The following is a 12,500-nucleotide window of genomic DNA, read 5'->3' on the forward strand; positions in this document are numbered from 1 at the left end:
GAAAGTGTTTATGCACGCGAGAACTTAATCCTCGGAAGATGATACGAGATAGACGAGCTTCAGGTGGCGAGGGGGGAGGGGGGGTAGTGGTGTGGGGTTGTTGGGGGGAGGATAGAGGGGGAGGGTGGTGGTGAAGTGGGTGGGGTTGTGGGGGGGAAGATAGTGGGGGAGGGTGGTTGGTTTGTGGGGGGGGGTTGTGGGGGATTGTGGTGGAGGGAGGCTGTGGGGGGAGGAGGGGTTGTGGGAAGGGGATTGTGGCAGGGGGGGGGGGGTGAGGGGAGGGGCGGAGCGATGCTTACAAGATGTCTATCTTTATAATTGAGAAAATGGTGACGGAGAAGGGTATATACTTGCTTTGTTTTCCTGCATTATTTACTTATCAAAGAAAAAAAACTTTTTTAGACCCACTGCGAAAAGAAAACATTTATTTATTATTAGATGCAGGCCTTTGCATAAAACGAAACAAGAAAAGTATCATTATTAGCAACAATAATTCATTTCACTTTCTCTTTGGCTGTTTATTCTCTTTCAGCTTCATATAGTTCGACGGTGTGTGTGTGTGTGTGTGAGTGAGAGAGAGAGAGAGATAGAGAGAGAGAGAGAGAGAGAGAGAGAGAGAGAGAGAGAGAGAGAGAGAGAGAGAGAGAGAGAGAGAGAGAGAGAGAGAGAGAGAGATACAGCAAAATCTTTTTTAAGTATTGTACGTATGGCTGGTAAAGATAACGGCGTGGAAATTCGTTAAGAATTGCAGGGAATTGATGTTGGGAGATGCTTGAGAATTGGAGCTTGAGTTCGACCATCCATTTTGAACGACATCTTGCAGTTGGAAGGCAAAGGTTCTCTCTCTCCCACCCTCCCTCCCCCCTCCCTCCCTCCCTCTCCCTCCCTCCCTCCCTCCCTCCCTCCCTCCCTCCCTCCCTCCCCCCTCCTTCTCTCACTCACTCTTTCCCTCCCCCCCTTCCTCCCTTCCTTCCCTCCCTCCCTTTTCCTTCCCTGTCCCCTCTCTCCCTCTCTCCCACCTTATAATCACCTCGCAAATGATCCCACATTAAAAAAAAATCATTAAGTCGTAATTACCCTCCGTTGCTTCGACTCGGTCATTATATTACACTCTGGATCCCCTCGCGCCGGTTATATTTGGCATTCTCTCATTATCGGCAACATCTCCGGACTGACTTAAGGTGGACACTTAACGCCCTGTCACTGGGAGGGACCGAGAGGAGGAGGAGGAGGAGCCTGGCGGTTGAGTGTGCAACTGGTCAAGAGTTTTATGTATTTACTCTCGGCGGTGTGTGTTGCAATGGGCCGGTCAAGTTGCAGATTTTAAAAGGTCGTCGGGTGGGAGTCATTATTATCAGCGGGAGAGAAAGGACGAGAGGATGAGGATGGAAGGGGTTGGGGTGAAGAATGGGTAGGGGGGGATTGGGGAGGGGTGAAGAGGGGGATGGGGTTGGAGTGAAGAAGGGGAGGGGTTTTATTTGGGGTTAGGATGAAAGGGAGAGGAGGGATATAGAGTTGGGGAGAGGGAGAAGAAAAGCATGGGGTTAAGGTAAAGGGGAAGGGGTTGGGGTGATTGGAGGGGTTGGAGTTGGGGTCAGAGCGATGGGGAGGAGGGGAAAGAGCGGGGAGAGTTACTTGCGACTGGTTTTGTGGATTTCAACGTGCATGTAAGTAGTGATCTCCACGAGGCTATGTTTACAGTGACGCCGGGCACTGTTTTACGAGGCCCGCGGCCCCGAGTCGCGACCTCCCCGATATCCAGATTTGATTTCCTACGAAGGCGAAATGACAGACCGTGTCTCGGGATCCCCGTGTTCACTGCCTCGCCCCCCCCCCTGCCCCCCCACCCCCGCTCCCCCCAGCCGTGCCTGTTCTCTGCAACCAGCGCCTAGTTAAATAGACCATGAACAGAAGAAATGGACTAGACATCCTCTCAAACACCCAGCGTGTTTATTCGCCGCAAACACCCTCGCTTCCTCCCTCAGCCCGGGCTCACGGAGGCGTCGTCCCTCCCTTATTCGTTTTATGGGGGTCTTGAGGGCCGGGTGCGCCTGGACCCCCGTTCGTAATTATGCTCGTTTTATGTCAACACGGGCCCGTTGGTGGCCAAAGGGGCGCTGTTTATACCACCTGTTCGAGCTTGCCTCTTTTCTGTTTTGTCGTTGGTGGATGCAGCGCTTTTTTTTTTTTTTTAATTCTTTTTGTTTAGTTTTTGTGGTTTTAGCTTTTTTTTTTTTTTTTTTTTTTAATCTTCCTCTCGTAACTCGTTTCGATTAAATTGATTTAAGAGATGTGTATCCGATTTTCTTCTCTTTTGCTTTTCTCTTTCTTATTATCTTTCTTATTCTCTTTCTCTCTCTATCTCTCTCTATCTCTCTCCCTCTCCCTCTGCCTCTCCCTCTCCCTCTCCCTCTCCCTCTCCCTCTCCCTCCCTCCCTCCCTCCCTCCCTCCCTCTCTATCTCTCCCTCTTTCCCTCTCTCCCTCCTTCTCTCCCTCTCTCTCTCTCTCTCTCTCTCTCTCTCTCTCTCTCTCTCTCTCTCTCTCTCCCTCCCTCCCTCCCTCCCTCCCTCCCTCCCTCCCCCTCCCCCTCCCCCTCTCTCTCTCTCTCTCTCTCTCTCTCTCTCCCTCCCTCCCTCCCTCCCTCCCTCCCTCCCTCCCTCCCCCCCCTCCCCCCTCCCTCCCCCCCTCCCTCCCTCCCTCCCTCCCTCCCTCCCTCCCTCCTTGTCCCAGACCCACGGCACGGTGCCCTCTTCTTCTCCGTGCCGGGGATCCCTCGCAGCTCGGAACTACAGCGTTCGTGTAATGAGTCCGAGAAGCGGGATATCCAGTTAGGCTCCAAGGACGGTCCTCCCTGCAAGGCGTTCACACACAAGGGCTCCCGAGTCTCCAGCCCCAGAGCCTCGGGTTATTCCTCAATCGGGGAGACGGAGCGAAGGACTCTCTCATCCTATCCGTTCTCCAAGATAGGGGGGGGGGAGGGGGGTGAAGGAATAATAAAAAAAGGTGGGGGAAGCTTGGTCTGACTGTGTGTTCTCAAGAGCGCTCTTTAGAAGACTCGTTGTCCTCTCGAGGGAGGAAGAGGTCACTGACACGGGGAGTGTGCGGGTAACTCTTTTTTGTTTTTGTTTTTTAGTTTTCTTTTCCTCCCTCCCGTTGCGGCGGGATTTCTAGACTGATATGATATCTATAAAAAAAGAAGGGAAGGGAGAGAGGCTAGAGTGAGCCTCTTTGGGGTTTTCGACAGCCTGCTGGGGTTGTGAACCCTAGTATTACCTGCGCGCTGGGTTGAAATCTAATGACGGGAGGGACACCTGGGTAACCTTGAAACCTTGAAATGGTCAGGGAGTTAGAAGACGTCCAGGAAGAGGAGGGTGGAGATAAGCAGAGAGAGGGGGGAGGAGGAGGGGAGAGGAGGAGAGAGGGAGAGGAGGAGAGAGGGAGATGAGGATAAAGGGAGAGGAGGAGAGAGGGAGAGGAGGAGAGAGGGAGAGGGAGAGGAAGAGGAAGAGGAAGAGGAAGAGGAAGAGGAAGAGGGAGAGGGAGAGGGAGAGGGAGAGGGAGAGGAAGAGGGAGAGGGAGAGGGAGAGGGAGAGGGAGAGGGAGAGGTAGAGGTAGAGGGAGAGGGAGAGGGAGAGGGAGAGAGAGAGAGAGAGAGAGAGAGAGAGAGAGAGAGAGAGAGAGAGAGTAACGGAGGTAAGAAAGAGGAACATTGAGAGAGAGAGAGAGAGAGAGAGAGAGAGAGAGAGAGAGAGAGAGAGAGAGAGAGAGAGAGAGAGAGAGAGAGAGAGAGAGAGAGTAACGGAGGTGAGAAAGAGGAACATTGAGAGAGAGAGAGAGAGAGAGAGAGAGAGAGAGAGGAGAGAGAGAGAGTAACAAGAGAGAGAGAGAGAGAGAGAGAGAAAGAGAGAAGATTGTAGAGAGAGATGAGAACAGAAAAAGAGAGATAGAGAGGAGAAGAAGAAAAGCAGGAAAGAGGAAAAAGAAAGAATAAAGAGAAAAAGCAGAAAGAAAATAAAAGAAAAGAAAGCCAAGAAGAGCGAGGAATTGTCCTTCGCCGGCGGTAGGCCCCGAGCCCGCAGGCACCCTAGAAAATTGCGCGGTGAGCCCGCCCACCCCCCAAGCTGATCGCCCGCACTAAGGGTCGAGGCAGCGGCCTCCTGCTGGTGCGCCCGAGGCTGTGGTCGGGGGGGCGGGCGCATCCTTTTTACGGATCACTGGTCACCTTCTAAGGCAGGGTGACCGGAGTTTTTAGGTGATTTAAATTACACAGTGCATCTTAATAACGGGTCATGGTTTCCTGGTGGACCCGGAGTCAAGAGTTCGCCAGGAAGGTCGAAGGTGCACCTGATTAATAAAACATTGTGGTGAGGCGGATATGGGAAATAAGAACATACATAAACAATTTCATGGGAAATGACCATAAACTTTAGATAGAATTCATAACGTAAGACACATGTAAGATGGTTCGAACAGATAAGTCAAGTCAATAATTACACGATAACGCGTTCCAGCAAAGTATAGAAAAATAGACAGTCAGTTTTACTCTCTCTCTCTCTCTCTCTCTCTCTCTCTCTCTCTCTCTCTCTGTCTCTCTCACTCCCTCTCTGTCTCTCTCTCACCCTCGCACCCTTTCTGTCTCCTTTATTTCTTTCCTCTCACTTTTCTCGCCAACCACTCGCGCTCTACCTCTCCCCCTCATCTCTTCTCTTTCCCCCCTCCCCTACCCCTATCTCCCCACATTTTACCGGCAGTTTTAGGAGAGTCAAAAACCCTAATGCACTCGCCATTAAGTAACCTAGCTATTAGGAGCAGGAACTCGTCCCGTTCAGCATTCGGCGAGGGTCGTTAATATCCCGCGTCTCAGAATGGTAATTAAACTCTGAATGTAATGAATAAAGTATGTAAATGCGGCATTCTACTCGGGACGGTTGGTCAGTTTGCGATAACGTAAAAAAAAGAAAAACAAAAATTGGAGGTGTTGGAGGAGGGGGAAAGGGTAAAGGGGGGGGAAAGGAAGGGGGGAGGGGGGGGGGGGGGGGGGAGGGGGGAAAAGGGGGAGGGGGAAAGGGGAAAGGGGGAAAGGGGAAGGGGGGTTGGGGGTTGGGTTAATGATTTTTTGGAGGAAAAAAAAAGTGGGGGGGAAAAGAAGAAAGGTTTTAAAGGGGGGGAAGGGGAAAAGGGAGAGGAAAGGAAGGAAAGGGAAAAAAGGGGGGGTGGGGGGAAAGGGGGGAGGGGGGGGAAAGGAAGTTGGGGGAAAAGGGAAGGGGGAGGAGAAAAGGAAAAAAAAGGGGGGGGGGAGAAGGAAGAAAAGGAGGAGGAGGGAAATAGGAAAAAGGGGAAAAAGGAGAAGGAAAAGGGGGGAAAAAGGGGGGGAAAAAAAAATTTGGAAAATGGTTTTAAAGGGGAAAAAAAACCGACGATTGGGGGGGAAAAGAAAACTAAAAAAAAGGCAGAAATTCCCACAACGATAATGACATGACAAATAATGAAAAAGAAGTGGAAACAGACAATAACGACAACTATACATGGGGCAACAAAGTGCGAAATTAACATAAAAGAAACAAACCTTAGCGAAAACGGTGAGGAAGAAGAAGACGAGAGAGAATATGTGGGTGAAAGGCATGAAAAATTTAGAGGAAAAACCCGGCCCCAAAATTTATCCGCCTGGGTTAAAAACCGGGGGGGGGCGAGGGGGTAAAGGGCGGTGACTAAAGAAAGCCGGGATTAAAAGGCCGCCCCTGTTTGGGTTTAAAAATTTGGGTGGGGGTCGTGGGGGGGGGGGGGGGGGGTGAGGGGAAGAGGGGGGGGAGGGAGGGGGGATGGGAAAGGGGGAAGGAGGGAGGAGGGGGAGGGATGGGTAAGGGACGGGGGGGAAGAGGGAGGGAGGGAGGGAAAGGAGGAGGGGAGAGGGGAAGAGGGGGGAAAATGGGAGGGGGGGAAGGGAATACGAAAAAAGGGGGGGGTTTTGGAAAGGGAGGGGTGGGGGGGGGGAGCAAATGTGGGGGGGGGGAAAACCGCAGGGGGAGAGGGAGGAGAGATAGCGAGGGGGGGGGAGAGGGGGAATGTGGAGGATGGATATTTTTGCCTTTTCTTGGAAGTCGGAGGGGGAATACGTAAGGTTGTGGGTGTTTGTATGTGTACGTGTGTGTGCGGGGGTGTGCCCAAGTGATAATGCATTTTTTTTATGTTTGATATTTTTTTAATTGATTTTTGTGTGGGGAAAATTTTTTATGTGGGAGTTCCAATGAAATGCATTTTTTTGTTGGAAATTTTAATTGATTTTTGTGTGTGCGAATGTGTTTATGTGGCAGTGTGTAAGTTCGAATTTTATTCGCCAAATACACTTTTCCCCCTTCCAGCATAACCCCGAATTTTAAAAGATCCCCTAAAGACCCAAATCAAAATGGGGCCAACCTTTCGGCTGTTCTTGCAAAACTTTCAATTAATGCATAACTCGCGCAAAATTTTGCCCCGTAATAATCCCAAATAAAGCCAAACGTTTAAATTGTAGTCGATTATTTTTTTTAAAATTCAATGTTCATTTCGGTATCTGGAAACGATTTCAGGAGACTGAAACACAATACAAGATTTAAGATACAAGGTCAACAGTAGGGAGATAATGATAATGATAATGGGAATGATAACAAGGATGGTAATGATAATGATAGCAATATAAATACTAATAGTCATAATCAAAAAGGGATTTAAAGATAACATAATAATAATAAATGTAAAAATAAATGAAAGATGCATATAATGAAAATAATACGTAAAAATACTAAAGAAATATTATTTTTAATAGTGATAATGGCAATCATGACAAAAACCCCAATGATAAACAAAGATAAAAGAGATTATTAAATAAAGGTAATGAGATAAAATTAAAAGATAATACAATTATAAAAATGTGTGAAATAAAAAAGATATGATGACGGAGATGATGCAAATGATTTGCTAGTTGTGCCCAGTACCAGGCTAACATCGGGGGTGTACGGTTACTAACAAGTAGTCTAATATAAACATTGGAAAATCAGTGTGTAATAACCAATGACAACGACCAGGGTAGAATACCCCCCCTCCCCCTCCACTTTTCCTACCCACCCTCCCCCCCAAAACCCCGCCCTTTTCCCCAGGCGGCCGCCCCTCGTGAGACCTACGGGGACCCACCCCCCCCCCTTTAAAATCCCACCCCCGGTCCTCAGGCCCCAGAGGACGTGTCGGTGACCAGCAGACACAACACGGGCTCTGATAACGGCCGATGGTCTGCCTGATAACACCCAGGGCTTGTCGGGCCGGTAATGAGGAAGGGGAGGGGGTGCAAGGACAGGAGGGGAAGGGAGGGGAGGGAGGGAGAGGAAGGAAGGGGAGGAGGGGAGAGGAAAGGAAGGGAGGAGAAGAGAAGAAAGGAGGGGAAGTATTTATTCAGGGAAGGAAAGGAGGCAAGCAAAAAGGAGGAAAGGGAAATGTGGGAAAGGAGGGGAGAATGGGGGGGGGGACGGAGGGGGGGGAAGGAAAAGGGGGAAAAAAAGGAATGGCACTTTTCATGTTTTTCTTGTATCTTTTTTTTAAGGGCTTTTTTTCTTATTCTTTTCCGTTGGGTAAGAAATTGTAAACGCATCGTTCAAAGTTTCTTTCTTGTACCACCTTTTTCTCTGTTTCCCTTTCCTTTTTTTTTCCTTCACAGTCTCTCTGACTACATGTCCGCTTCTCTTTCTCTTTATCTCTGTGTGTCCTTCTCCTTCCCTTACGATATCTCTCAGTTTGTGACGACCATACTTTTCTTTCTTTCTTTCTTCCTTTCGCTTCTCTTCTCTTCTTTTCTCTTTTCTCTCTTTTACTCTTTTTTTTTTCTTTTTGTGTGTTTGTGTGTGTATGTCTGTATATGTCTGGCTATCCCCCCCCCCCCCCCCCGTCGGTGGGCGTGGCTTGTGTGCACCGGAGACACAAGATAAGATCGAGGAGCAGCTTGACCAAAGGCGCACCCGCTGCTGCCTCTCAGTGTGAGACTCAAGAGGGAAGAGGGAGGAGGAGGGAGGGAGGGAGGGAGGGAGGGAGGGATTGGAGGGATTGGAGGGAGGGAGGGAGGGAGAGAGAAGAAAAGGGTTAAGAATTGAGGAGAAAGAAGAAAGGGGATTATAAGAATGAAGCGAGGGAAGCCAGGGGAGGATGTTCAGATACTCGGTCTTGACTCTGCGTAGCCTGTGTCTGTATTCTCTGTCTCTCACTTCCTTCTTGCCTCTTCTCCTCATCCTCTGCCTTCTTCTTCATTTTCTTCTGTTCTGTGTCCGCCTCCTCCTCCTCCTCCTTCTCATTCTTCCCTTCTCGTTTGCACTTCCACCTCCACTTCTTCCTGCTCTGTCTTGCACTCTCCCTCTCTCATTTATCATAAATTTCATTCCTCCTCCGCCTACATCCTGAATCCTCTCCAGATCATCAGACAATCTTCCCGAGGCTCTCTTTCCTCTCCTTCCTCCTTCCCTCCTCGTCCCACTCTTTCCTTCCCCCTCCTACCTCCTCCTCCCTCCTCCTCCTTTACTCCCCTCCTTTTCCTTCCCATGTTCCCCTGTCTTCCCTTCATTTCTTCCTCCCTCCTCCTTCCCTCTCTCCCTCCTCCTTCCCTCTCTCCCTCCTCCATCCTCCCCCTCTCCCTCTCTCCTTCCACCATCTTCCCCCATCTTCCCCCTCTCCATCTTCCCCTTCTTTCTCTCTCCCTCCGCCCCCATCCACCATCTTTCTCCTTCTCCCCCTCTCCCTCTTTCCATTCCCCCTCTCCCTCCACCACCGTCCCCCACCCTCCCTCCACCCCTTTCCCCCATCCTTCTTCTCTCTCTTCCTCCACCATCCTCCCCCACTCCCTCTCTCCCTCCACCCTTTTCCACCATCCTTCCTCCCTCTCCCCCTCTCCCCCTCTCCCCTTCTCCCTCCACCCTTTTCCACCATCCTTCCTCCCTCTCTCTCTCCCTCTCCCCCCCCCCCCCCCCCTCTCCCCTCCTCCCTCCACCCCCGCCGGGACTGGAAATTCACGTTCATCTCAAGCCGTCACGCTTCTCTCTCCCTGAACCTTACTTATCACCAATTTTATTACATAATTAATGTGTGTCTCGGCGGCGCTCGCGCTCGGGGCTTCGGTTCGTTGCTCTCTCTGGGACCGTCTCTTATTTTTCTTTTCTTTTCTTTTCTTTTTTTTGTTAATTATTGTTATTAGTTATGGTATTGTGGTCTTTTGTCTTTTTCATTGCGTCTTGCTGTTTGTTTCTCATTTTCTTTGTATTTTTCTCTCTTTTTCAGATACGATCATAGATATATATACATATATATATATATATGTGTATATATATGTATGTATGTATGTATATATATGTATGTATGTATTTATGTATGTATGTATAGATATGTATCTATGTGTATATATATGTATGTATGTATATATATACACACACACACACACACACACACACACACACACACACACACACACACACACACATACACATACACATACACACATTGTAACCTTTTTCGCTTTTCGTTCCACTTCAGAATTTCTTTTTACATTCTATATTATTATCCCGATGAATAAGCAGATAGCCAAAGAGATAGATCAGTGGCTATATTCACATGCACGTTTATTATATAATACTGGACTGTAAATTCAGATAATATCAGAAATCCTGTTACTGGCGGTGAGGGAGAATTGAAGGAGAAAGAACGACGGAGAACGAAAGATAGGAAAGGTGGAGAAGGAAAGCAGAAAAGGACGATAAGAGAGAAAAGGAAAGGGGAAAAATAGAAATGAAAGAGGAAGAGGAAAAAAAAAGAAAATGGGGAAAAATTGTAGAAAGGGAAAGAGAACGAAATGTCGTTGTTGGGAAGGAAATTCGACGAAAGCAGACGAAGGAAGAGGAACACGGAAGAAATAATAATAAAAAAAAAAACGAATGAAATAGAAAAAAGCGAAAAAAAAACACAACATGGATAATTGGACAAATACGAGGCATAAAGGAGAAACAGAGCATAGGTCGACAGTGGCTGCTTCTCTCGATGATGGTGATGTGTAGTGTCTTGCATCCGGTTCACACACTTTGAGATGGATGCTGGGGTGGAGAGAGGGATGCTGGAAAAGAGGGATGGGGGGAAGGAGAGGATGAGGGGGAGGGATGGTTGAGGGGGTATGGAAAGAGAGGGGGAAGGAGAGGGAGAGGGGGAGGGGGAGAGGGAGGGAAGCAGAGGGGAAGGGAGGAGGGAAGGAGAGGGGAAGGGAGGAGGGAAGGAGAGGGGAAAGGGGGGAGAGAAGGAGAGGGGGAGGGGGAGGAGAAGGGAAATAAAAGGTCGGGTGGGAAGGAGGAGAAAGAAGAAGTGAACGAGAGAGAAGAAAGGAGGAAAAAAAACTCAAAGTGAGAATCAGCATGACAGACAATCAATAAAAAAAAAAAAAAAAAATAGTACGAGTACCAACATAAACCTCATCTTACAACCCTCATCATCCCAATTTTGAAAACAGTCACCGACAACAGATTGAATACGGTCTCTGTAACTTTACAATCGAGGTAACAATAGCGCTCGTTCCCTACATTAGGTACATTCCCCTACACGATTAGCCTACATGATTCCCATTACCACATTCCTGTCCCTGTCAACCCCAGTCATGTTCGAGGGAGATGAGAAGATGCAACTCATCATTCCCTCACGCTCGTTGTCATTATCACCGTCCTCATCGTCATTATTGTTTCCGTCGTCACCGTAATCATCATCTTCTTCTTCTTCTTCTTCGTGATGATCTCAGGTGACGTCGTTATCATCATCTCTGATTTTTCCTCTTTTTTTTTTTTTGTCTAATTCATTAGTATTTTTGGCGATTTTGTCATTATTGTCATATTCGTCTTCGTCGTCATCAGCATCATCTTGTTGTTCTTGTTCTTCTTGTTCTTATTTTTCTTCTTCTTCTTTTTATCCCTTCGTTCCTTCGTCTCATTGTCTCATTATGGGATGTCAGTAACCCCTTCTCTTATTCTGAGCTTTATTCTGTTCTATTTTCTCTTCGGCATTTGCCCTCTATGCGTAGTGATCGCCTTTTTCCTTTTCTTTATTTCCCCCCTTTTTTTTTTCTTTCTTCTCGTTCCCATTCATTGTCATGATCTATTTTTTCTTCATCGCTATATTCTCTTTCTCTTTCTTTTCTTGTTTTCCTTTCTCCTTCTCCTTTATTTTTTTTATCTTCTCTTCCATCCCTCAGTCCTCCTTTTCCTTCCTCTTCGTTTGCCTTCACGTCCTCTAACTCTTTTCTTCTTTTCTATCTCCTTCCTTATTTTCATTTCCCTTATTTTTTCCCCATTTCTTTTTGTCATCACTTATTCTCGGCTTTACTTCGTCCCCTTTTTGCCGTCTGCTTCTTGTCTTCCTGCTTGCCTGAGGCTGACCTTTAACCTGGAGTCAAGTGTAAGGTCAAACTCGGCATTTTTCTCGTTTATTATTATCTTTTTTTTTTGTGTATGATTTATTTAGATTTCTTATTTCCCTTCGTAAGATAAGGAAATCACAAAATAACAGAAGAATAAGAAAGAAAAAAAGAAGAAAATACACGTGAGAACAAGACACTGACCAAGAGCTCCCACCTTGCACCAGGCCTTGGTAACAAAACCTTTTTTTTTCTTTCAAGTTGCTTTCCAAACGACCTTTAACGGGTTACCGATGGCCAGACTAATCCCAGGACATCCCCACAATGGCCATTCCGTGTTAATGGGGCTCAGGATCCCCCCCCCCCCTTCTTCTCCTCCTCTCCCTCCCCCCTCCCTTCCCCCATTAAAAGGCAGACCGAGGGAGGACTCCTGGTTGGGCCGAGGGATTAAAATCTGGCAGCCAATGGCGTGGCTTTTAACTGCTTTTCATGTATCGGTTTCTCAGCTGTACGGCAGGGGGGTTGCCAGGTTGTCATTTTTTTTTTCAGGGGTGGTAGGGTTGTAACTGTGGTGTTATGTTATGTGCTTGATCATGTGGTGGTTTGTTTTTGCTTTTTGATGGTTTGTCTCCTTTTTATATATATCTTCTTTTTGTATTTGGATATTGCATCAGCGTTTTTTTTTTTCATATATAATGGTTGATTTTAAGTTGAACCAAATGAATGTCTGTTTTTTTCATCCATGTTTTCTGCAATCAAACTGTTCAGGACCTTTTTTTTCTTAGATGTCTTCTCTTCTTTATATTCCCTCTCTGTCTGGTTTTCCATGCGCCGTCGTCAGGGTCAGGCCTCCCGTGGACTCGAACTACCCGCCTCGGTGCCCGTGCCATTAAACAGCGCCCGGGTACAACCACCTGCCTCGTTCATGCCCGCTCGGACCCGCGATACCCGCCCGAGAATGTGTCCAGCCCACCCGCTTTCTTTTCCTTTTTGAATGTTTACTTTCGTTTTCTTTATATTTTTGTGTTTTCGTTTATCATTATTTTTTTTTTTTTTTAGATTTTTCTTGTTTTTTATGGTTCCGGTCCCCCCCCCCTCTCTCTC

The sequence above is a fragment of the Penaeus chinensis genome, chromosome 20, assembly GCF_019202785.1.
Source record: "Penaeus chinensis breed Huanghai No. 1 chromosome 20, ASM1920278v2, whole genome shotgun sequence".
NCBI lineage: Eukaryota > Metazoa > Arthropoda > Malacostraca > Decapoda > Penaeidae > Penaeus > Penaeus chinensis.